We start from the raw sequence: 26,657 nt of genomic DNA, 5'->3' as shown, positions 1-26,657 counted from the left end.
CTATCATGATTCCTCACGCACACCCTCTTTTTCTCTCTTTTCTTCATGCCACACCTCACATAATCTACTATGTGGAGACACCCCTTTTATCCCATTTTTAAACCATAACAATTAGTTGTTAGGGTTGTTAGGATAGAGTTCGGGAGGACTTTTGGAGTGTTGCCGCCCCATCCCTTTTTGCACCCCACTTTCTCCATGCAAAAACCTTTCTGGTGTGAGAGCTATTGGGTGTGTGATCTAGGAAGAGTCCTTCTGTAGGTTAAATTTCTAATTGATTTGGATTTGAATAAGTGAAGTACTTATTGATTGAGTCCAAAACCTTTTGGACTTGTGAAACCCAATATGATTAGGTTTCATCATAAATCAATAATTGATTTAGTCTAAACCTTTTACATTATGAAACCCAATCTAATTCAAAATTAGACCAAATCCAATCAAATTAAATTCAATCTAATTAAATCTGAATTTAATTTGATTAGGACTTAATCCCATTATTTGATCAAATCAAATAATCTAGCAACAATTATAATTAAGTTCTCCTATAACTTACTAACTTTTAGCAAGTCCTCCACGTAACTTTTATAAATTAGTTTAATCATTAATCATATTGATAGTGGAATCTTTTTATAATTTGAAATCATAATTCAACAATCCGATCAGTCAGGGCTTCTTTTAAGTGTGACCCCATAGGTTCTATTCTATCTAGTAGTAAAATATATTTTGATCTCCATCAAAATATTATTAAAACTTCTTTCAATAGATTGGAATACTTTCTAATTCAGCCAATTAAGAATTATTGATCATCTAATAATTCTCAATGGCCCCACAATCCATCAGTGATACCTAGCAGTATGTAGTGGCAATCTAGCAGAATAGAAAGAATAAACCTCTAGGTGTAGTTACCATATGATACAATTCTTCTATTGTGAGTTTCGATAAGATGGAGGTTAAGAAAAATTTATCAAGCCCCATCATCTATCATATGTAAGATTTATTTGACTTGAGTTTTTATATGAAAACTATGAAAATACTTTTTCATCATTTACTCTGCCCTGGCCAAAGACTTCTAAACTCAGTCTCATAAATCATATAGAACTACTCCTTATCTACTAAGATATATAGATCCTATCTAGATGCACACCCTACTCCTACAACAAATCTACTGCAGTCAACATATACCTTAAGATTCCTTATGGCTAGAAGACTGAGTTATGGTACAGTCAAACTACAGCAATCCTATTGTGAATAGTCGAGACACTGCATATCAAAGAACTGGTCACACCATTACAGCATCGAGAAAGTTATTGGCGAGTAAGTAGTCACCCATATAATTTCTCATATTGGTCATGCTCGATACTTTTATTCTCTAACAAATATCTGTACTCTTATTTTAGTATCCTTAGACTGTAGACTCGAGACTCCTCTTTCTAAAAGAAAGTGATCTGTGCACCAATCTAATCGGATCAATCACCATCTCCATGATGATCTATCAATCGAGAGTAATTTAGAAATTAATCACTAATGACATATACCTCAAATTTTTAACTTTTGAGAATATGTATTATTATCTTATTAATTTTCTAGATGATTCATAGACACGTACACTCCATGAATAAAAATTAACTATCCTAATTAATTAAATCAAGTATAAAATTATATTTAAAAAAATAATAATGTGTCAGTCCGATTGACTTCTATGGCATACATCTAACAATCTTCTACTTGCACCAAAGTCAATCTACCATAGACCTAAGCCCTATCTTTTGAAGATGTGCTTTGGTCCTCTACTAGCAAGATGGTTTAGTCAGTGAGCCCATCATATTTCTATGGCATCTACTCTCTGATTCTTGAAGTTTTACTTCTCGAAATAGTCATGAATAATTAAAAGTTATCGCTCTTATATTCTAAAAATTCTGATGAGATCTAGGCTCCTTCGCTAGAGCTATGGCACCTATATTGTCATAGTACAGTGTTGTGTCATCTCATAACATTACACCCAATTCTACAACAAATCCTTTTTAACCAAAAGGCTTCTCTAGTTATCTCATAAACGATGATATATATGGCTTCTAGAATTTACAATGATTGGTTATTTAGAACTCTTCCAATTTATTGAATGTTTATTGTATAAGAAAACACATAGTGATGTAGACTCTCTAACATCAAACATAAAGTCTAAATTAGTAAATCCTAGTATTCTTAATTTTTCTTCTCTAAAGATCATGAACATATCCTAGGTGCTTCTAAAGTACTTAGAAATATTTTTACAGCCATCCAATATTCTCAATCTGGATTTAACCAATATATGCTCGTGATATTTACAACATTAGTTATATCAATCTCTGTACTTAGCATAATATACATAAGGCTCCTTATAACTAAAACATAAGGGATCTAGCTCATGTGCTGTATCTCTACAAATATGTTGGGACACACCTTTTGGAGATATCAATCTCATGCCTAAAGGATAGAAACCTCTCTTGGAGTTTTTATACTGAACTCCTTCGGTACCTCTTCTATGTGCATCTTCTGTGAAAGATCTAGCATTCTCTTAGATCTATCTCATAAATTTATATCTGTCTTATAGACCTTTATAGGATGCTTCCAAAGATCTTTCATGGAAATTTTTTTAGGCAATCAAATTTTAATCGAAGTCAATATGAAAAAATTATTCATAATTAGGAGGATATCATCTACATACAATAAGAGGTGACAGTGCTTCCACTGACCATTTTATAAACATATGTTTCCTTCTTGCTCTTGATGAGATCAAACTATTTGATTATATTGAGTATTCCAATTCTGAGATGTTTGCTTTAAAGGACTGTACCTTTATATTTCTTTCTTTTATAGATCTATTTGAATCCAATAGATAGTATACATGCTAGTGGATCTACTAAGGTCCAAATTTGGTTGGAATATATCGAGTCAATTTTTGACTTCATTGCATTCAATCACTTCTCAAAATTGATATCTGACATCGTCTCATAGTAATTTTAGAATCATCTCCATATTTTCTATCTTTCATAAGAAATATTTTCTCTACATCCTCTGTTAGAATACTTAAGTATTTTTTAACAGGATGAGAGATTCTACTCGACCTATAAGGTGGAGGAGGTACTATATGTATTAGCTCAATATGAATAGATTCTATAGGTTCTATGGCTCGTTGCTTTTCAGAGACTTTCTCTTTGAGCTCAATTTTTCTCTCACTATCTCCATCTTGGATAAACTATTTTTTCAAGAATATAATATGTTGGATAATAATCATATTATAATCTTTTGAAAAGTAAAAGTAGTATCCCCTAAACTTTTTAGGATATCTTAGAAACGAGCTTTCATAGATCTAACCTCTAATTTATCCATCTGCTATCGCTTGACATGGGCCGAACATCCTCATCATGCCACATCTCATACAACATGATAGGAATAAACTTAGAGGAAACTATTCACTAGTAAAGCTTATCCCCAAAGAAATAAGAAAAGATCAGTGATGTTCATCATGAATTAGACTATATCAAATAAGATCCCTTTCTTCTTTTCCAACATCCCGTTGAATTGAGATGCACTAGGAAGAGTCCATTGTGTGGCTATACTATTTTCTTTGAGATCGATTAAAAATTTTCACTAAGATATCTGCCTCCTTGATCTCATCGAAGAACCTTAAGAATTTTCTAGTTTGTTTCTTTATCTCATATCTAAATTATTTGAATTTTTCAAAACTTTAGAATTGTATCTCACACATGTACCCATACTTTGAAAAGTCATCGATAAAAAAGAATGAAGTAAAGGTAACCATCTCCGGCTTGCACATCAAATGGGCTATACAAATCAGGATATACCAGGGCAAGTATTTCAGTGATCCTTATCCCATATTCTATAAAGGATAGTTTAGTCATTTTCTTTGAATGCAGAATTTACAAATCGAAAACAACTCAAAAGTTGATGAGCCTAAAAGCTCATGACATTCTAATTTGTTTATTCTGTCCTCTCCAATATGATCAAACCTGATATGCCACATATACTTTGGGTTTATTTCATCTCTAGATCTTTCAGATCCTATGGCACTCACTATCTGCTCAGATACTAATATCGAACAGATCGAATATACCTTCTGAAGGCATGTCTCTTTTTTTTTCTTTAGCCTCTCCAGGTATACAGGATAGTTCCTTTGATGACTGTTAACATCATAGAGATAGCCACCTTCTTAGGAGCTTCCTTCTTTGGCTGGCTCTTGAACTTATATTTCTTCATGGACTTCTTCTTCTTCTTCTAAGTAGACTTTCTCTTGAAAGTAGAAGTCCACTCCACAATGAGCACTCTACCCCTTGAACTCTTCAAGGTCCCATTGGTAGTCACCAATATTTTTAACAATTTAAACAAGGTGCAATAGATCTAATTCATGTGATAGTTTACTATAAACTATCCATATAAACTAGTAAGAAATTGTAGGATCAAATTCATTCGTAATTTCTTATGCATGGTCATCCCGAGCTTCTCAAGCTCATCCAAATCCTTAATCACTATCAATCAATGATTATAAACTGATAGCCCTTTGATCAATTATCGGACGATTTGGTAACATAAGGATATCCTGGTTATAAAATTAGCTTAACTTTTTGGAACTAAAAATTATTTTTGATTCCAGAGTCAATCTTTATAACTTGTTTGGTTAATCAATTGGTTGATGAGCTAGAGGATTGGAAGCTGATATTTTATTGTTTCAGAAAGTAAGGATGCTAGTTAGATTTTTGTACTTGATTTTAAAATTTATTATAGGATCTTTTAAAATAAATATATCTCTCACTATTTTTTTGAATCTCTTACATTTCTTAGGTAGAGAGATAGAAATCCTTCGCGATTAAGATTTTAAGTGGGTATTGTGGTCCTATCGAATGGCACACCACCTCACCTAACAGTTATTGATGATATGTCAATCAATGAGTGGATAACTCTTATCTAATATTTTTCAAATAAATTATAGTGGTCACCAGTCTCTAGGTCCTGAAGCCTCACCTGATATTTATTGATCTCATTCCTTAGTTAAGTCAGACCCATCGTTCTTATGAAAGTGAAGTCATCAATGGGATCCTTACCTAACAATTATTGGATCCAATCCCATCTCCATCGGATAGCATCTCATGCTAATAGAGTAGTTGTATCTTTTCGATGTAACTGAACTATTGTATCCAGTTGAGAACAATCAACATCAAGAAGGGCCCGTACATCTATAATGGTGGAAGACCGCTCCACTTAACATATGTGAGGAGATTTAATTTAGATCTTTTTGATTTTAATTATTTATTTACATTCGATGTAAATCCATAATTACCACAGATCTACTTAAGAGATCCTGACTTGGTTCACCAAGATCAAAATCAAGATGCAATTGCAACATATATAGTGAACTCAACACTAGGCATCCAAAACCAAATTGATCAGATAAGTTCAAGATTGGTGGGAGGCTCCTCGTGCATAAGCAATGATTCTAATTAAGTAAACACCATTCTTTCACTTACCTTAGATACCAATCGCTCAATCAGTACCAAATTGATTTAGCCCATTGGTTTTTGCCACCAGGATAAATTTTCTTCTATTTTATTGATGGTTATTCAGGGTACAATCAAGTACTTATATTTCTGGATAACTAAGAAAAGACTACCTTTACCTGCCCCTATGGCACCTTCGTTTTTTGACGTATGCCATTCGGACTCTACAATGCACCCGCTATATTTCAATGGTGCATACTGGCCATTTTTTCGGATACGGTGGACAAATATCTTGAAATTTTTATGAATGATTTTTCTATATTTGGAACCACCTTTGAGGATTGTCTCCATAATCTTTCCAAAGTTCTTAAACAGTGTATGGAGACAAATCCTGTCCTAAGTTAGGAAAAGAGCCATTTCATGGTGCGGAAAGGAATTGTATTAGGATATATTATTTCTGAAAGAGGGATCGACACTCATGTTAAGATTCAAGCAGGAATAGGATAGACACTCTTTTAGCGTTTGGCTGAAGACGTTAAATTTAGCACTTTTTGAGAGGCAACCCAAATTTTTTTTATTTTATTTTAACTGATCTTCATTTTTTTTTAAGAATAAAAGACCGCTCTGTATGGAAGAGTCTGTCAATAAACTTGACATCTGGCTGAAGACGTAAAACTTAGCGCTTGTTGGGAGGCAACCCAACGATTTTATTTTTTTTTTTTTTACTTTACTGCAGCTACAGAAATTTAGAATAAGAGTCCATTAATCAATGAAGCTATCTTCAACTTCCGAAGCAAAATTATCACTGGTGCACTCTCTCCTTTTATTTTCTTTGCTTTCCTACTCCATTGAGGATAATGTAGATTAAGTTGGGGGGGAAGGAAATAGAAATTAATCAAATCCTCGAGTATGGTCAGAAATAATTAGTTTTGTGTATCCAAATTTTATTTTGATTAAGAGTCAATTAGGCATCCTAATAAATGAATGATTAACGATCAAGATAATTTTAGAGATACTGAGGAATAAATTATTAAGAAAACCCAATGAATAGTAGGGTTTAGACTAGACCAAATTTTAGAAGTGATTCTACAACCCTCTTCTTACTGATCTCAATAAAGAATCTGCTTCATGAGAGATTGGGTGGAAAGGTCGAGGAATAAATTATTAAGAAAACCCAATGAATAGTAGGATTTAGACTAGATCAAATTTTAAGAGTGATTCTACAACCTTCTTCTTACTGATCTCAATAAAGAATCTGCTTCATGAGAGATTGGGTAGAAAGGTCGAGGTATGCAAAAATTCTTCTTAAAATTTACTTTAAAAAAAAAATATTGATTTCCTACTGAGTAACCGGGCCCTTTCGCCTAAGTAAGTATTGTGGTTCGCATAAAAAGGTGGGCAATGTTAAAAAAAAATAGTGGATAATAAGGAGACTAAATTGCAAGAAGATAATAAATTTCTCTCACATTAAGTTAGAGGATTTAAAGAGTAAAGTGAGGAGTTGGTGAAAGAAAAGCTCTTGAAATTTTTTTAGTTAATACTCAGCCACTAATTGTGTCAAATTGATAATCCAATGAAGTATCTCTTTAATGGTCTGACCAGGTATCATCTACCTTTTGGGATGCCTAACCTAACTTTTTATTCAAGATCGAGTCGTTACACAATGCTGATATATCTATTTTACTTGAGGACGAGCAAAATTCAAGTTGGAGGGTGTGATAAATACTTAATTTAAGTCATTTAAAATAGAAAATTATATTTAATTTATTTTATTTATTAAAAATTTGATGCTTTTTTTTATGTTTTACAGGAAAGGTGATCGTCGATACAAAGAGTCCGATTCGCAGATCAAAAAGACTCAAGTTTGAAGAAAATTAGACTTAAAATAAAATTTAAATAAAAGAAGGATGCATACGGTATTATAGAAAATGAAGATACTATACAAGGAACCCAAAAAAAATATAGACGTCATTTTAAAGAAACAAAAGTTTCTTTTTGTAAAGGAGTATAAACAGTTAATGGGTTCACGTGGAAGGAGCACGCGGAAGGGCGCGCGGGCGAGAGCGGAGGCGCGGGCGAGGCAGCAGGCGCGCGGGGTTCGTGGGGACAGATGAACAGATGGATCTGAAAATTAAAGGAAAAAAATATATACTTGGAAATACTTCAAGAGGAAGAATTTGTATTTTCTTTATCTGCTTGTGATCTTTCCATCTCATCCATTCACCTTTTAGTCCTTAGTATTTTCTTTAGTCCCACATCGAAAAACCATGTAAAACTCCTCCCTCCTAATATCTATAAAAAAGCTTTTGTACTCTCATTGGAGGGGGAGCCCAAAAATTCTTTTAGAGCCTTGCATAGAGGAATAGAAAGGGACTACTTCATGATCAGCTAGGCTAGCAGTCTAGAGAGTGGAGAAAAAATTTTGTAACGATATAGAATTAATATTAGGAACAACTTTTACTTTTCGAAGATTCATCGTGATCTACGGGTATGGGGCGTGCCGAGGAAAGAAGAGTTGTTTACCTAGTACTTTTCGAAGATGCGCCATGATCTATGGGTACGAGGCATACCGAGTAAAGATAGGTATTTTTCTTAAGATTAATCGCATCTATTTAAATATAAAAAAAGAGATACAACTCTACTAGTGCAAAATTAATTCAAAACTTCCAAGCTCTTTATTTTCTAATTACATCAATTTTAAGATAATTTATTTTCTAAATCAAAACAACACTTCTTTCTTTTATTTTGCAATCTTAACTTAGTCCAAGGTCCCTGAGGATACGATCTCGACTCATCCTACCTACGTAGTGAGTAGAGTTATTTTTGGTGCTATCATTGACTACGCATCATAGGATTTATTCAACTTGAGTTCTCATGTGAAAATTATGGAAATACTTTTTCATCATTCACTCTGTCCTGACCAAGATCTTTTGAACTCAATCTCATAAATCACATAGGACTACTCCTTATCTACTAAGGTCAATAGACCCCATCTAGGTGCACACACTACTCTTACAATGAACCTACTGTAACCAACATACACCTCAAAGTTTCATATAGCTAAGAGACCGAGTTATGATGTAGTCAAACTATAGCAATCCTGTTGTGAATAGTCGAGGCACCATAGGTCAAAAAACTAGTCACACCACTACAGCAATAAGAAAGTTACTGACGAGTGAGTAGATATCCATGTGACTTCTCTTGTTGGTTACGCTTGATATATTTATTTTTTAATAAACATCTATACTCTCACTTCAGTATCCTCACATAGTAGACTCAAGACTCATCTATCTAAAAAAAAATGATCCATGCACCAATCTAATCAGATCAATCATCATCTCCATGATGATCCATCGATCGGGAGTACTTTAGGAATTAACCATCAATGACACATATCTCAAATTTTTAACTCTTGAGAATATATGTCATCATCTTATTAATTTTTTAGATGATTCATGGACACCTACACTACATGAATAGAAATTAACTACTCTAATTAATTAGGTTAAGTATAAAATTATGCCCTAAAAGGAGTTTATATGTCAGTTTGATTGGATTCTAGGGCATACATCAAATACAAAGCAAGGAAAAGAACTAAACAAAAGGTTCGAGAGAAGAAATCCAAAAAGACTATAGAAAAAGTTCATAAAGTGAAAGAAAGGAAGAAGAAAAGGAAGAAGCCCACCGAATAATTGAATGGTGGCCTAAAAAGCATGTGTTGGAAGCTCTAGAAACAATTAGCAGTGATAGAGAACTCTTCCGACAACAGCACAAGTGGAGACCAAGTGAAGAACTGATAGAAGGTGAAAGGAAGCAGGAGGGGGTGGCTAAAATTTATAATGCCTCTAATGGTCCTAAGCAGTCCGATGGTTCAATATACCCATCTGAGATGCTGATACATGTTAGTCTTTGATTTCCACAGTAATCCATAGTAATTGAAGAAAACATGCACTTTGCCACATGTTAGCTTTGGAGATGGTGCGTCAGTAACCAAGAGATCCTGGAATTGAATGTTTTAAATGATCTTTATGCACCACCTCAATTTTCATGCTTCCATAATTATGGTGCTTCATTCACTATGAAAACTAGAGCCTAGAACCTTCTACACAGTAGTAGTGGTGTAAGCGAGAAGCATCAACCTAAAGACAATCCTCCTCGGACATTCCTGGCAACCAAAAAATGACTCCCCAATGAACTACTCCTATCACCCAATGTTAGCAAGTTACCTTGGACTCAAGTGTGGGGGGCAAGCATTGGGGTGTTGGCCCATTTAGGTGAGTCATTTTTTACAACCACACTACTTCAACCTGGGATGAGGTGGTGTGGACCATGATATAGTTCCAGCCTAAAGAGAAACAACAAGTTTATGACCATGGATAATAATTGGTCCTTTTATTGAGTGTAAGCTGATCCTGATAACCATCGATTCCAGTTCATCACCAACCAATCTAGACATCTGTTAAACTCGGCCCTAAGGCTTATGATCTCACACATACTTAATCAACCTCAGATCCACATTGAAGTGGCACTTCAGCATTCTGTCGATCTCAAGCCATTGGTCCACTCAATGACAAGGTTGAGCCGATGGAATCTCTCATGATACCGCACAACCTTGGACAATTTTTAGAATGTGAATAGAATTCATGTATAATGCCCATGACTAACAACTGTGATTTACAAGTTAATAGGTGGATTTCCTATCCTAACGATCTATCAGATTAAGATCTAGCAGCCTACCATATTAGGGCCTTGTGGCCTACCATATTCAGGCATAATTGTCTATGCCTCCATCTCTATATAAAGAGGTAACTAGGGTACCCTAAGATAAGCAAGCAAAAAGAGAATAGTGCCTATATTTTCTCGCTCTCCTATCTTTTTCTTCTTTCTCTTTCTCTATTCTCAAGCTCTGACTAATTTAAGTATCGAAGTATCCCCATTGGAGAATCTCTAATAAGTGTGGACTTTCATTGCAGGTTCCTGAAAGAGGAGATACCCCCAACCCAGATTCAAACTCCTCATTAATAGGCGACTAACATCAAGTCAAAGACTTATAGCAAGACAAGGTTTTGTTAATAGGTTCCAAGAAATGAACCTAATTATTCCTCAATTTTAGGAATTTCTAGAGGCTTGGCGCTCCTGAATCTTGACACTATAGTAGCTGATTCCAAATCCAATACATCCTATTTATTTTTTCTCTCCTTCCTCTACATCCTAGTCCTCAAGCAACATAGTAGACACCATCAATATAGCCTCGATGGTTACAGTAGTAGGAAGTCCAATTTTTCACCTAGTTATAACATCTTTCTCATTAGTTTTCGGTTAGTTCGAAGATTTAAAGTTATTGTATATAGTAATTTTTTCCCCAGCCATTGTGATCTTCTTTATGGAGAAAAACCTAACAGTTGCAAGTAATTGTATAAGGTTTACATCACATCCTCTCAAATTTGTTTAGTAGGTTAAAGCTTGGTAGGGTACTTATGCTATTTGTCTCTAGGGGTATGATGTTAAAGAGGAAATAACATGTGCCTATGGTCAAAATGATTAATTTCTGATAAGGCATTCATTGTTACCAACAAAACTCATTAGCATCCAAATTTTCAACTTGGCAAAAATAATGCATTCTATCATGTTCAACTTTCATATGATGAATATATGAAACCACCAAAATGATCTAAGACATCCAAACTATTGCCCAAAGGTAGCAACCTAAGAGGGGAGGGATTGGATTCTTAAAACTTTGCAGAATTTTAAAAGTTTTAGCTAACTCGAAAGAAATAGTATATTGGTGTGTGTAGCAAATAAATCAGCATAAAGAATAAGATTAAATCCTTTAACCAATTTCTAGAAATTGTGCTAAAGTATGAGGAACCAATATCTCAGAAAAATTAGTGACTTAAGCACAAATAAAGATGTGTGTAGAAAAATTATAATAAAAATAAAGGCAGTCAGCACATAATCATAAATACAACAAATTTATAGTTGTTCGGTACCAATCTTTACACCTATATCCTCTCTCCAAGCTTATCTATTTAGGAATTCTACTATAATCTCTAAAAGATTAGAGCCAGACTCTTTTCTAGGCTCACAATCATAATCTAGTAGGTTTTCTCTGGTTCACCGGTCAAAATGTTTTCCCAAACTAAGTCTCCTAACTTAGCTCAATACAAACATCAAATTACGGACTTGGATAGGCTTTACACCTCAAGTTCCTTATCCCAAAAAACTTGTTATAATCACTAGACATCAAGAGATAATGAATTTAAGGCACAATAAATAACACTTTTGGAACTCTTAAAGGTAGTTGAAGTTGTAGCTCAATTATAAACTCCTTCTTTAATGCTTGATAAAAGCCTAAGAGTAAACTTGAAGAAGATTCTTTACAGTAGGTGTGCTCAATTAGTATGCTTCAGCTCTTATTTTTCTATTGTGAAGGCTATTGAATACTCTCTTTCAGTTCTCTCTCTTTCACTAGAATTTTCTCAAAGTTTTTCAATGGAAAACCTTATTTTCTTTCTTTTTTAAATTAAGTTCTATATTTAAAATAGGTTCATGAAAGGCTAGAAATCTAGAAATAATGGTTAAAGAGCTCAAACTAATCGTTTATAGCCATTAGAAAAAGACTGATAAACTAGCCATTTAATTCTGTCACAACATAGTAGAGTCGGTTCTTAATCTTCAGGATCAACTCGACTTATGCTGGGTCAACTCGGCATCTTGTTGGGGTTGACTCGAATGTTGGGTTGGTTCTTAAAATATCTAGAGTTGGCTCTAGTAAAGAAACTTAATTTGTTACTCTTTATCTTTTTGCTATGAGATATCAGTAAGGTCAACTCTTGGACATCGAGGGTCGACTCACTTTTGAGGTCGACTCATGAAATTTTGGAGTCGGCTCGAGATGTAATGCATGTTGGGTTTTGGCACCTCAAATTCAATCCACAATAGAGAAGCCCATAGCAGAGAAGCCCAAAATGAAGAAGCCCAATAGACCAGGCCCGCAGACACAGGCATGCAGCCCGTAGGCCCACAGGCTCAGCCTACAAGCATAGGTCCATAGGCCGGCAGGCATGGCCCACAGGCTCGGCCTGCAGGCACCTAGGCTTGTTGGCACGCGCAGCCCAGAGCTGGGCCTACAGCATGCGTGGCCCACAACACATGGCCTAGCATGTTGTGCGGGCCACCACATGGTCTAGGAGACCATTTCATGTAGTCCACATGCAATCTATGCGTGGTCCATGCACGAGAATGCATGATCCGATGGCTGAGGGCACAATCATGAGCTACTTTGAATGATCAAATGGCTAGGAATGTGTGCGGGGGTGATCAAATGTCCAAAAGGGATTTTTGATTCCTAACAGGAGTCTGGATTTGACTAGGACTTGATTTGGACTCTATAAAAGGAGGCAGATGGGTTGAGAAGGGCTAGTAGTGGCTGTGGAGCATAGAGAGGGGCTGGTAGTGGCTTGCAATGGCCAGAGTGTCTTTATGGGGGGTTTTGAGAGCATTACAAGGATTTCTTTTGTTCTTCTTGTTGAGAGAGAAAGATTGATGTATGAGAGTTGAAAAGATGTAATCTTCTTTTATATTTATTCTTTCTTTCATAGTAAAGCTTACATGCCCTATGAAGGTAAGCCCCATGCTAATCCACAAATTTGATTGTGTCTTTGTACATCTTTCTTTTTCTTTTCTGTTGCGGTATTGATACGTCACTAGTGTTTGCGATCTTGGGTGGGAGATCTATATTCCGCACTCATGAGAAATCCTTTCCAATAATGAGATCAACTCGAGGTCCTTTGGAGTCAGCTCAAATTTTTATTTTTGAAATATAGCTCTCCGTTGGGCATTCTGAATCCTTAATCAAGTTGACTCGAGAGGATATTAGAGTTGGCTTGATAGGAAGTAGAGTCAACTCATCAATATTTTAGGATTGGCTCTAGTTTAAGGTTGACTTTAGAAAATGTTAGAGTCAGCTCGAGTATTGCAGATCCCTGATATATTGTCTGTGCCAAAGTGTGCTATAACTGATTCTCTTCTTTGTCAAAGTTAATTTTTGAGTAGCTTTATTCGATGAATAATATTTTTAGGTTAGATTTGCTTTATCAAAATGAGCAACCTATTAATTTAGAAAATTTTCACCTACACATAATCTCAAGCATTTATTAGTACCAAAAGTACTTAAGTATTTTGATATTACCAAAATCAATTTTTGGGTCAACACAAATTTCATTATTCTAAAGCATTAAAGGGAAAGCACCTCTGAGGGTACCACTCCCTAATCATCAGCAATCATGCATGCCAAAACTAAGAGTTATAGGGCATCTGTTAGAAACTGGGGCTGATTTATATGCACAGTGAAAGGATAAAATAAATTTTTTAATTAATCATGCAGTAAAAAATTAAAATAAATTTTAGATTAATTATGATGCGAGTTCTCATCTCGAATCAACTCCAGATCCCTCATAGTTATTAAGATTACGATTAAGAAGAAGAAGATCAGATCTTCACCCTTGCATGGGTAGTTCTTATTGGGATTTGACACCTCCAATTCGATCCACAGCAGTGAAGTCCAAAGCAGTGGAGCCCAAACAGAGCAGCCCATACAGGCCAGACAGACGCATAGGTCCAGAGACATGGCTTGCAGGCATGCAGGCTTGCAGGCATGGCCCACGGGCATGTAGGCCTGCAATGCACGGCCCGCAGCGTGCGCAGGCCTGCAGCACGCACAGCCTAGGCATGGGACGCATGGTGCAGATAGCGGTTTACGGCACGATCCACGCACAGTCTACCACACCATGCGGGAGGTGGATGCACGGTCCATGTGCAGTTTATGGACCATGCCTCACATGGTGCACAGTGAGGTGTGCACTATGCTTCACATGGTCCACATGCAGCCCATGGACTATTCATGCAGTTCACATGCGGTCTAGGGGGCAGTTGTGCACGATCGATGGCACAGGATGTGTGTGGGAGTGATTGAATGGCCTGAGAGCTATTGGAGTCATGTTAGGAGTCTGTTATAAATTTTGGACTCGATTTGGATGCAAATTTAAGTTTTTAAAAGGGACAAATGGGCTGGGTCTATACAGAAGTGATGTAAGACGACAGAGAGTCTCCTTGGGAGACTTTGTGAGAGCTTTTATGAGGGTTGTACTTTTTATTGAGAGAGAGATTGATATATAAGAGTTGAGAGGGTGTGATCTCCTCTTATATTTATTTTCTTCTTTCATAGTGAAGCTTGCTTGTCCTATAGAGATAAGCCTTGGGCTGATCCATGTATTTGATTATGTCCTTTTTATTATTTTTTTTTTCTTATTATGATGTCGACATCGTCACCTAGATTAGCACTTTTGGATGGAGGATCCATATTCCACACTCGTGAGAAGTTCCTACTACCGCAGGTCATGGTATATGATGGAGTTAAGAATGAGTGGCCTGGCTCGACTCCCATATTTGTCCATCTATGAGTAGCTAGGTATTTTCTCTAGGGCATAGGGGTGAGATCATCCTGAAGCTCTCAAAATTAGGTAGAGGCCGAATGTCGAGTCGAGGTGGAGATTCTTGAGATTTGGTGTCTTGAATTTGACCCACAGCAGCAAAGCTCACGGCAGTGGAGCCTAGATATAGGAGCCCATGCAGGCCAGACAGATGCGTAGGACCGGAGACATGGTCCATAGGCGTGCAGGCCTGTAGGTGCGGCCCATGGGTGTGAGGCCCATAGGTGTGCAGGCCTGTAATGCGCCACCCACAATGCGTACAGGCTTGCAGCGCGCACGGCCCAGGCACGGGATGCACAACCTAGATAGCAGTTCATTGCACGATCCATGCACAGTCTACCATGCCAACACAGGAGGTGGATGCACGGTCCATGTGCAGTTTATGGACCACACCTCATATAGTGCACAATGAGGCACGCACCATGCTTCACATGGTTCACACACAGCCCGTGGACCATTGACACAGTTCATGCATGATTCAGGGGCAGTTATGCATGATTGGATGGCACAGGATACATGTGTGAGTGATCGAATAGCCTGGGAGCTATTGGATTCTGTTAGGAGTCTGTTATACATTTTAGACTCGATTTGGACACAAATTTAATGCTTTAAAAAGGACAGACGGGCTAGGTCTATACAAAAGTGGTGTAGGGTGGTAGAGAGTCTCTTTGGGAGGTTTTGTGAGAGCTTTTGTGAGGGTTGTGTTTCTTGTTGAGAAAGATATTGATGTATGAGAGTTGAGAGGGTATAATCTCCTATTGTACTTATTTTTTTCCTTCATGGTGAAGCTTTCATGCCCTGTGAAGGTAAGGCTTGGGTTGATCCACATTTGATTATGTTCTTTTTATTTCTTTTTTCTTTCTGTTGTGGTGTCGATATCGTCATCTGGGTTAGCGATCTTGGGTGCGGGATCTGTATTCCACACTCATGAGAGATCCTTCCCAATAGTCTTCATCGTAATCTGATGATCATGGATGTCTTTATGATTTTTTGAAGCCGCACAAGCATCTAGCCTATAGGTATCCATATAAGAAAGGTCAAGGATTCTCTCCAATTTGTTTTGATTTTCTTCGTAAGGAAATCAACACAGCCTTCTCTTTGTAGCCTTTGATCGTGCTCCATTTTTTTATCGCTAGATGCCAAAAGGAAGAGAGAAAAATTTTTCAAGTCACCCAACTTTTAGGCATCCCACCTATGGGCATGAGAGAGAGAGAGAAAAGAGTGTGAGGCATGGAGAGGGATCTGAGTTCTACTTTCTTTCTTTCTTCCACATGCCACATGTTGAAGCCCCATATAAATAGTCATGGACTCCATGCCTTGAAGTCCTACCTAAATCTAAGAGTTTTAACCAATTAAAACTCTGATTACATCAGGAGATGGGATGTAAGATGGACTCCCTTTGGGCATGAACTTCTACCAAATGTGGACGAAGTCATGCATGAAGATAGATGGGCGGCAATAGCTTTTTTATGTGATGAGTCAAGGGTGCTAAGAGTCCTTCTGCAGATGGAACTCCTTGGCACCTCCTCCTTTTCCATGTTAAGCTCTTTTAGGTGTGATGATATGGCACAGATAGGAGGGTGTGATGACTCGTTGTGCACAATAAAAGGAACGCTTTGATATAAGATCCAATCTTATACCAATGAGTCTCAGTCCCACAAGGCTTTGACTAAACAAACCTTTTGATTTAGTCCAGCCCTTTTAATTCCTCAAATCCTTATTTGAGGAGGACTCAAGCTCATGGTGCCCTCTTTCTCCCTCTTGACATAATTAATAATTGGGTGTGTGATTAAATCAAGATCAAAATCAAAATCCTTATCGCATAAGGATTCCTAATGGCATGCACTACAAGAAAAGCCATGATTTCCTATGGATTTTTTTTGTAGATTTTTTTTTTCAAGAATTATCTATGGATTTTCTTGCGGATATGCTTGTAGATTGAGTTTAGCTAAACTTTTCTTGTAGAAACCAAATTCGTAAGAAAAGACATAGCAATTATCGATGGATTTTTATTCCTTAGAAAAATCCATAAGAAACATTACAGCCATACAGTGGAAATAATTTTTATTTTGATGGATGAAGTAGTATCTGTTGTTTTTTCTGAACATTTTCTATCCACATGAAAAGTCATAGGAAAAACTATAGAAAATATTTTCTATAGATTTTTCTGTGAATATGTGCTATGATTTTACCTGAGAATTTGTTTCCTGAGAATTTATCTGTAAATTATTTTTTCTGAGGATTTACCTATGGATATGTTGAAAGAATTATGCCCTACAAGCCAATCGCATATAGGATGCGATAGGGTATTTATTATAATTTATCTTTCAAACTTATATAATTGATATTAATATTATTAATAAAATTAATATTTTTGATTCATTATATGCTGTATGTTATTAATTTTAAGATTATAATAAACCCCATAGGTCTGGGCAATAGTTTTAGGATCATGATGAGATCACGTCTGTGAGACCTAAATCCTTGATAGCCCTGATCTAAAATATTTCTCATCGTTGGTATATTGAGTTGGAGATCAATGATACCGATAAGACTGGCATGTCCTATGTATGCTCAGAAATGAGGATGGTTGATCTCACAACTACTTGTATGGTGATACTAATACAAGGATATGAGTGCTCATTAGAAAATGAGTTCACCAAATTGATCTGCGAGAGAATAATCAGATGGAGTCTTATTTATATGTCAACTGATAATCTTCTAGTAAGAGTTGTGTAAGTGATCTTTTGATCTGAGATCACCATGGTACCTTATGTACATGGATCCATATTTTGGTTCACTACCTAACTTGATTCTCTAATCCTTGTGTGGAGTGTTCTGGATATAGTGAAGTATGCATAGAGATTGTGAGTGATCAATAAGAGATCAATCACTCCTAATAAGAGGAGCGAATATCCTATGTGATCTCATAGGACGGTGATTCTGAAAGTCTTTGGCCAAAGCATGGTGATAATTAGAAAAAAATTTTTAATGTATCATCAACTAAATCATCACCTTCAGATCGAGATACATAAAGATAAGTGATTGGGTTTGACATATTTTTAAATCCACAGCTCATCTAGAATATTGTTTGACTGAAAGATTGAATTACACAGAAACTTATCACTGAAAGATATTTTGATAAATTTTTATCAAATTTTTTAATCTTTCGGATAGTCATGACATATTGCTAGACATCAATTTTGACTTGTAGGCTTGATAAAAATTGAAAGAATTTAATTTTGGAATCAATTTGAAAGAGTCCAAGTTGATTGAGACTCTTCGGATGATCTAATCTCATCGGATTAGGGTTACGTTGAAAGTCCGGATCCACTGCTCGCTAGATTTGAAATCCAATGGGTCACATACTTTAAAATTTAATCTTGATCTGATTTAATTAGAGTTTAATATAAATTTTATGGGTTAATTTGATATGCTAGCACATTGTATTAACCAAGTTCCCAAATTGGTTTGGTTCGAAGCATTTGAGCTAACCTAAACCAGTTGGCTTTGACCTAATGGAATTGGGTCAATTTAGATTGGATCATTATCCAACTTGGATCAGTTCAAGTGGAGGAGAACTCCTCCACATTCACCAAAATCCATACAAAAATATAATTGCTACCCACCTCAAATCAGCGTGAGAAATAAAGAGTCCTTCTTAAAGAAGGCTCTTTATTAAACGTGTTGCCTTAAAAGATAAATCAGAAATCTTATGTTTTGATGCCAAAAAATTAATAGAATTTTTATGAAATATAGAGAAAGAAGAGTCCTTCTACTCCAAGTATCTAAATCACCAAAAATTTACTTGGTGAATTTATTTGGCACATGGGAAGTTGGAGCACCAAAAGTTGGTGCCCCTTCATCCCATGTAACATCCCCTAGTTCCCTATTTATAGGGGACACCTCAAATTGATTCTAGTTGATATTTTTGGGTGAACCAGAGAGAAGGAATGTAAAAATCATAATAAAAAATCTAAAAAAATTTTAAGAAAAAAAAAGGAGAATTTGAGTGGCAAAAGTTGCTACAAGGGTGGTGAGATTTTCAGCAAGTGTTGCTGGAGAGTCCTATGATTTGCTTTTCCCATATGTTGAAGCCAAAAATTAAATCCTAGGCCATATGACATTTGAAGAGTGTCTCCATGGTGTCATTTTGGTGGTAAGATCAAAAGCATCTGGACTTTGGTGCGATCATGATGCAAGTTTGAAGCCGGTAGTATTCTTGAGAAGACAAGGCTGCAGCTGCGCATCAGTTGGAAAGGACCTTGGCCAACTTTCATGTGGATTACTATTGAAGGACTTCTATCTTGGAATCTTGTGGAGAACACCAATATGTCATTTTTTTATTTTGGTTAAAGTATAATATTCTATCTCTTTGCATGCTTGATTTGCTTTGATCGTTATATAAGGGTGTTATACATGCCTAATTAGATTAGAGTATGTTATATATGAATTTGTTAGTCATATATTATGACTTTGATTGCACCTTGATATATTTTTTGACATGATAATGTGATTGCTATTTTGAATAGTAAAAGCATGCAAATTTACATAATTTGTAGTATATATTTTATGCACTTATATAGTTAGGATGTGTCGAGACCAGTTTAAAGTCCCTCATAAAATTATATTAAGTTGTAATGTCAGGATTCACTTTTAAATCAAAAGTCAAATTCTTAAGATCAATTGGTGTTGAGAAAAGTATAAAAGGTAATTTTTTAATTAGGTCCGTATGCTGGTCTGGCCAACTCTGTTGGTGTTTAGAAAAGCTACAGTGAGCCTCCCACCTACTTACCTGGCCAATTTGATCATCTTAAATTTCGAACTTAGATTGATTAGTGATGTAAACACTACAAGGGCCTTCCTTCAAACTTTGTTGATAGAGTATGTCAAGATCTTAGTGAGCTTATTGTGCTATCCATAAGGCTTACTATAGAAATTGACATGATGTTGATCAAGTGCATATTGATGCTTATGGTATATTTGAATAGTATTGCTTTGTTGTGCTATCCACAAGGGCAGCATTGTTTAAGTATGACTATATGGGATTGAAGGATCAACTTAAATAGAATACTATAGTTTGTTATGCTATCCACAAGACTATATATGATTTAAAGGCCAGAATGAAAGATGTTGAGAATTGTAAAAGTACAATTGGTAAAGAGTTACCTACTCTTGAACTCATGAATACTTGTTATGCTATTCACAAGGTGTTTGTGAGGAATAAAAATCTTAACCCCACTAAGAAATATTAGTATGTTTCTTGATTTTCATATTTTAGGGTTATGAAGTTCGATAAAATAGTGAGAGACAATTAGATAAAAGTCCTAGTCTAGCTATGAATATCTTCATGAGTTGTCCGCTTATATTGTGTTCTTATTATTGTAGATTATTTATACTTATGGCATCCTCACTGTCCCTTAGAGGTATCCTAGATACTAACAAGTTGACCGAACCTAACTATATCGACTGGTTAAGGAATATAAGAATTATTTTCACTCAGGAGAAAGTCTCCTACATTCTGGATACACCTGCTCCAGATTCTCTTGGGGAAGATGCTTCCGAGGAGGAAAGGGCCACATACAAGTGTGAAAAGATGATAGTAAACTGTCAAATGTATCATGCTTGTCTCCATGAGCAATGAGCTCTAGAGGCAGCATGAGGACATGGACGTTCCCTTTATTCTCTTAAATCTTAAAGAGTTATATGGAGAGCAAAGTCGAACTGCTCGATATGATATATCGAAGTAGTTGTTTCGTGCCCATATGACTAAAAGCTCTTCCGTGCAAACACATATCCTAAAGATGATTAATTTGATCACTCGTCTGGGACAGCTGGATTTTGTCATGGATGGTGAACTGAGCTAGAAATTGATCCTGTAGTCTTTTTCTGACTCTTTTTCTCAGTTTGTCATTAATTATCATATGAACAAATAGAACATCAACTTGTCTGAGCTGCTAAATATGTTAAAAACAACAGAGAGCCATTTCAAGGATGAAAAGGCTCAGGTTCTTCATGTTGATAAGATCAGCAAGAAGAAGGCGAAGAAGGGTTCTAAGAAAATGCTGAACCCTAAGGCTGGCATCTTCAAGAAGAAAGCAAAGAAGGTCTCCGCCAAAGGTATTTGTTATCACTGTGGCAAGGAGGGCTACTGGAAGAAAAATTGCAAGGAGTACCTTGCAACTGTGAAATTAGCAAATATTGCTAAAAGTTTGTATATGATACAAACTAATTTATCATTAAGTACTTCAATGTCAGATTTTTAGGTATTGGATACCGCCTATGGTTCACACCTTTGCAAATCATTACAGGGTCTACAGGGAATAAGAAATCTGAATAAAGATGACTTCGAGCTGTTCGGTGCAAGTAAAGAGTCTATTCAAGCCGAAGCCATAGGAACCAGGGTTTTGAAGTTGCCTTCAAAAAAAATTTTGAAACTAAAGACCTATTATTACATTTCAAATATTGTTAGAAATATTATTTCTGTACCATTGTTATTAGAACAAGGTTTTGAAATAATTACAAAAAATAATGATTGTTCTATATATTTTTCTAATGAATATTGTGGAAGTACTTTTCTTGATAATGGTCTTATGTTTCTTTCACTTAATGATAATGTGCTTCATATTGATAATATGAAGGAAAAAAGAGAGAGGATGTGAATGTCACATACCTCTGGCACTGCAACTTGGCCATATAAATGAGTCAAGGATTAACAAGTTATACAAAGATAATTTCTTTGATCCATATGATTACGAATCATATGAAACTTGTGAATCTTATCTCATGGAAAAAATGACCAAGACTCCATTTATTGGACATGGAGATCGGGTAAGTGACATTTTGGACCTTGTACATACTGATGTGTGTGGTCCAATATCAATTCAAGCCAGAGATGGATACTCTTACTTCATCACATTTACTGATGATATGTCTAGATTTGGATATGTGTATTTAATAAAATATAAATCTGAAGTCTTTGACAAATTTAAAGAATATCAAAGAATGGTCGAGAAACAAACTGGTAAAAGTATTAAAGCTCTTCGATTGGATCGAGAAGAAGAATACTTGTCTAGTTTATTCTTCGATTATTTGAAATAAAATAGTATACTCTCTCAATAGACACCACCTTATACTCCACAATTAAATGAAATTGTGAAAAGAAAGAATCGCACCTTATTAGATATAGTATGGTCCATGATGTGCTTCACAGATCTTTCATTATCCTTTTGGGGATACGCCCTCGAGGCTGCAGCATATATTTTAAATAAAATACTTTCAAAATCTATTTTTAGCACTCCATATGAAGTAAGGAAAGGAAAAAAACCCAATCTTAAGCATCTTAAGATTTGGGGCTGCTCAGCTTATGTGAAAAATATTGAGGGACATAAGCTAGATGCTAGATCAAAAAAATACAGGTTTGTAGGTTATTCCAAGGAGAGTATAGGATACTACTTCTATAATCTTACTCAACAAAGAGTATTTGTTGGTAGGCATGCCATTTTCTTGGAGAAAGAGTTTATCCAAAAAGGAGGCAATGGGAGGTCTGTTGAACTTGAAGAAGTTCAAAACCTACAATCAATCCAAAATTTACTAGATGGTTCTCAACCAGATGTGCCCATTATTGAGGCACAGCCACTACACACACCTCCTCTTCGAAGGTCGAGTAGAGTGCGTAGTGTACCTCTCAGATATGGGTTTGTCATTGAGAATGACAACACAACCCACATCATTGAGAATGATGAGCCTACGACCTATTTGGAAGCTATCATGAGTAGTGACTCTGACAAGCGGCTCAATGCTATAAAATCCGAAATAGACTCCATATATGCCAACTAAATTTGGACATTGGTTGATGCACCTGAGGGTGTGACCCCAATAGGCTACAAATGGGTCTTCAAAAAGAAGATTGGAGTAGATGGCCAGGTAGAGACCTATAAGGCCAGGCTTGTGGCATAAGGTTTCAGACAAAAACAAGGTGTTGATTATGAAGAAACCTTTTCACCGATAGCCATGCTCAAGTCTATTCGGATAATTCTTGCTATTGCAGCATACCATGACTATGAGATCTAGCAGATAGATATCAAGACTGCCTTCCTCAATAAAAATCTTAAGGAAAAAGTCTATATGACTCAGCCAGAGAAATTTATCTCAAGTGAGAGAGCAAATCAGGTATGCAAGCTGTATAGATCCATATATGTATTAAAGCAAGCATCGAGGAACTGGAACATCCATTTTGATGAGACAGTCAAATCATTTGGCTTCATCAAAAATATAGATGAACCTTATGTGTACAAGAAGAGTAGTGGGAGTGTTATTATCTTCTTGATTTTGTATGTAGATGACATACTGCTCATTAGAAATGATATTTCGATGTTGCAATCGATCAAGACTTGGCTATCATAAAAGTTTTTCATAAAAGACTTGGGTGAAGCATCTTATATACTTGGTATAAAGATCTATAGGGATAGATCGAAAAGGATGCTAGGCTTGTCTCAGTCTAGGTACATTGATCTTGTGTTGAAGAAGTTCAACATGGAAGGAAGTAAAAGAGGTTACTTGCCCATAGGTCATAACATACAACTCTCTAAGAAGATGTCTCCTAAGATACCTGAAGAGAGAAATAGAATGAGTTTTATTCCTTATATTTCGACAGTAAGATCAATAATGTATGCTATGTTATGTACCAGGCCTGATGTAGCTTATGTCTTGGGCATTGTAAGTAGATTTTAGGTTGATCTCGAAGAGGATCATTGGAAAGCTGTGAAAAACATACTCAAATACTTGAGAAGAACTAGAGATATTTTTCTAATATATGGTGGATCTGATTTAAAATTGAAAGGTTATATCAATTCTAGTTTTCAATCTGATCTGGATGATAGCAAATCGATATCTGGATATGTGTTCACCTTGTATGGTGGTGCAGTAAGTTGAAAAAATTTTAAACAGCAAATTGTTACTGACTCGATCACTGAGACTGAGTATATTGCTGCAAGTGAGGCTGCTAAAGAGGCCGTCTAGATGAAAAAATTCAATACAGAGTTGGGTGTGGTTCCAGAGATTAAACAACCAGTGCCTCTTTATTGTGATAATACTGGGATAGTTGCTCAAGCCAAAGAACCAAGGTCTTATCATAAATCCAAGCACATCCTAAGACGGTTCCACCTCGTTCGGGAGATAGTCGAAAGATGCGATGTGATCATGGAGGAGTTAATACCAAGAATAATATAGCAGACCCATTCACTAAGGTCTTGTTAATACAGTAGTTTGACCGTCACCTTGATAGCATAGGTATCAAGTATAGGGACGATTAGTTTTAGTGCAAGTGGAAGATTGAAAGAATTATGCCCTACAAGCCAATCACATATGGGATGCGATAGGATGTTTATTGTAATTTATCTTTCAAACTCATATAATTGATATTAATATTATTAATAAAATTAATATTTTTAATTCATTATATGCTGCATCTTATTAATTTTAAAATTATAATGAACCCCATAGGTCTGAGAAATGGTTTTAGGGTCTGATGAGATCACGCCAGTGAGACCTAAATCCTTGATAGCCCTGATCTAAAATATTTCTAGTCATTGTTATATTGAGTCAGAGATCAATGATATCGGTAAGACTGGCATATCCTATATATGCTCAGAAATGAGGGTGGTTGATCTCATAACCACTTGTATGGTGACACTAATATAAAGATATGGGTGCTCATTAGAGAATGAGTTCACTGAATTGACTTGCGAGAGAATAATCAGATGGAGTCTTATTTACATGTCAACTAATAATTTTCTATGAAAGTTGTGTAAGTGATCCTTTGACCTGAGATTACCATGGTACCTTATGTACATGGATCCATATTTTGATTCACTATCTAACTTGATTCTCTAATCTTTGTGTGGGGTGTTTTGAATATGGTGAAGTATGCATGAAGGTTGTGAGTAACCAATCACTCCTAATAAGGAGAGCGAACATCCTATGTGATCTCATAAGACGGTGATTCTGAAAGTCTTTGGGCAAAGCAGAGTGATAATTAGAAAAAAATTTCTAATATATCATCAACTAAATCATCATCTTTAGATCAAGATACATAAAGATAAGTGATTGGGTTTGACATATTTTTATGCCCACAGCTCATCTGGGATGTTGTTTGACTAAAAAATTGAATTACACGAAAACTTACCACTGAAGGATATTTTGATAATTTTTTATCAAAATTTTAAATCTTTTGGGTCATTATGACATGTTGCTAGATGTCAATCTTGACTTATGAGCTTAATAAAATTTGAAAGAATTTAATTTTGAAATCAATTTGGAAGAGTCCAAGTTGATTGGTACTCTTCAGGTGACCTAATCTCATCGGATTAGGGTTACGTCGAAAGTCCGGATCCACTGCTAGCTAGATTTGGAACCCAATGGATCACACATTTTAAAATTTGGTCTTGGTCTAATTTAATTAGAGTTTAATATAAATTCTATAGGTTAATTTGATATGCTAGCACATTGTATTTATCAAGTTTCCAAATTGGTTTGGTTCAAAGTATTTGAGCTAACCTAGACCTGTTGGCTTTGACCTAATGGGATTGGGTCAATTTGGATTGGATTCTTATCCAACTTAGACCAATTTTAAGTGGAGAAGGACTCCTCCATGTTCACCAAAAGCCACAAAAAAATATAGTTTCTGCCCACCCCAAATCAGCGTGAGAAATAAAGTGTCCTACTTAAAGAAGGCTCTTTATTAAACACATTGCCTTAGAAGATAAATCAGAAATCCTATGTTTTGATGCCAAAAATTAATAGAATTTTTATGGCATGTAGAGAAAGAAGAGTCCTTCTGCTCCAAGTATCTAAATCACTAAAAATTCACTCAGTGAGTTTATTTGGCATGTGGAAAGTTTGAGTGCCAAAAGTTGGTGCCCCTTCGTCCCATGTAATGTCCCCTAGTTCCCTATTTATAGGGGACTCCCCAGATGGCTTCTGTCTGAGATTTTGGATGAGCTAGAGAGAAGGGATGTGGAAGTCATAAAAAAAATCTGAAAAAATTTTGAGAAAAAAAAGGAGGGGAATTTGAGTGGCAAATGTTGCTACAAGGGTGGTGAGATTTTCAGCAAGTATTTCTGGAGAGTCCTAGGATTTGGTTTTTCTATATGTTGGAGTCAAAAATTAAATCCTAATCTATGTGATATCTGAAGAGTGTCTTCTTAGTGTCATTTTGGTGGCAAGATCAAAAGTATCTAGACTTTGGTGCGATCGTGATGCAAGTTTGAAATCGACAGTATTCTTGAGAAGACAAGGCTGCGACTGTGCACCGATTGGGAAGGACCTTGGCCAACTTTCATGTGGATCACTATTGGAAGACTTCTATCTTGGGGTCTTATGGAGAACACAAATGTGTCACTTTTTCATCTTGGTTAAAGTATAATGTTCTATCTCTTAGCATGCTTGAATTTGCTTTGATCGTGTTCAGCAAGGTGATTCTAGGATTTTGGGTTCGGCTCGATAGTTTTATTTAATAAAGCTATTGATTTGAGTATTTTAAAAAAATTTAAAAATTATTTTCCACTGTGATCAGAACCCAACATAAGTTTCATAGGGATTTACTTGGAGATTTTTTTTTTAAGGATTTACCTGGGGATTTTTATTCCTGAGATTTACATACGAATTTTGTTGTAAA

Source organism: Elaeis guineensis, chromosome 7 (genome assembly GCF_000442705.2).
Source record: "Elaeis guineensis isolate ETL-2024a chromosome 7, EG11, whole genome shotgun sequence".
Lineage (NCBI taxonomy): Eukaryota > Viridiplantae > Streptophyta > Magnoliopsida > Arecales > Arecaceae > Elaeis > Elaeis guineensis.
This window is presented reverse-complemented; position numbering follows the sequence as displayed.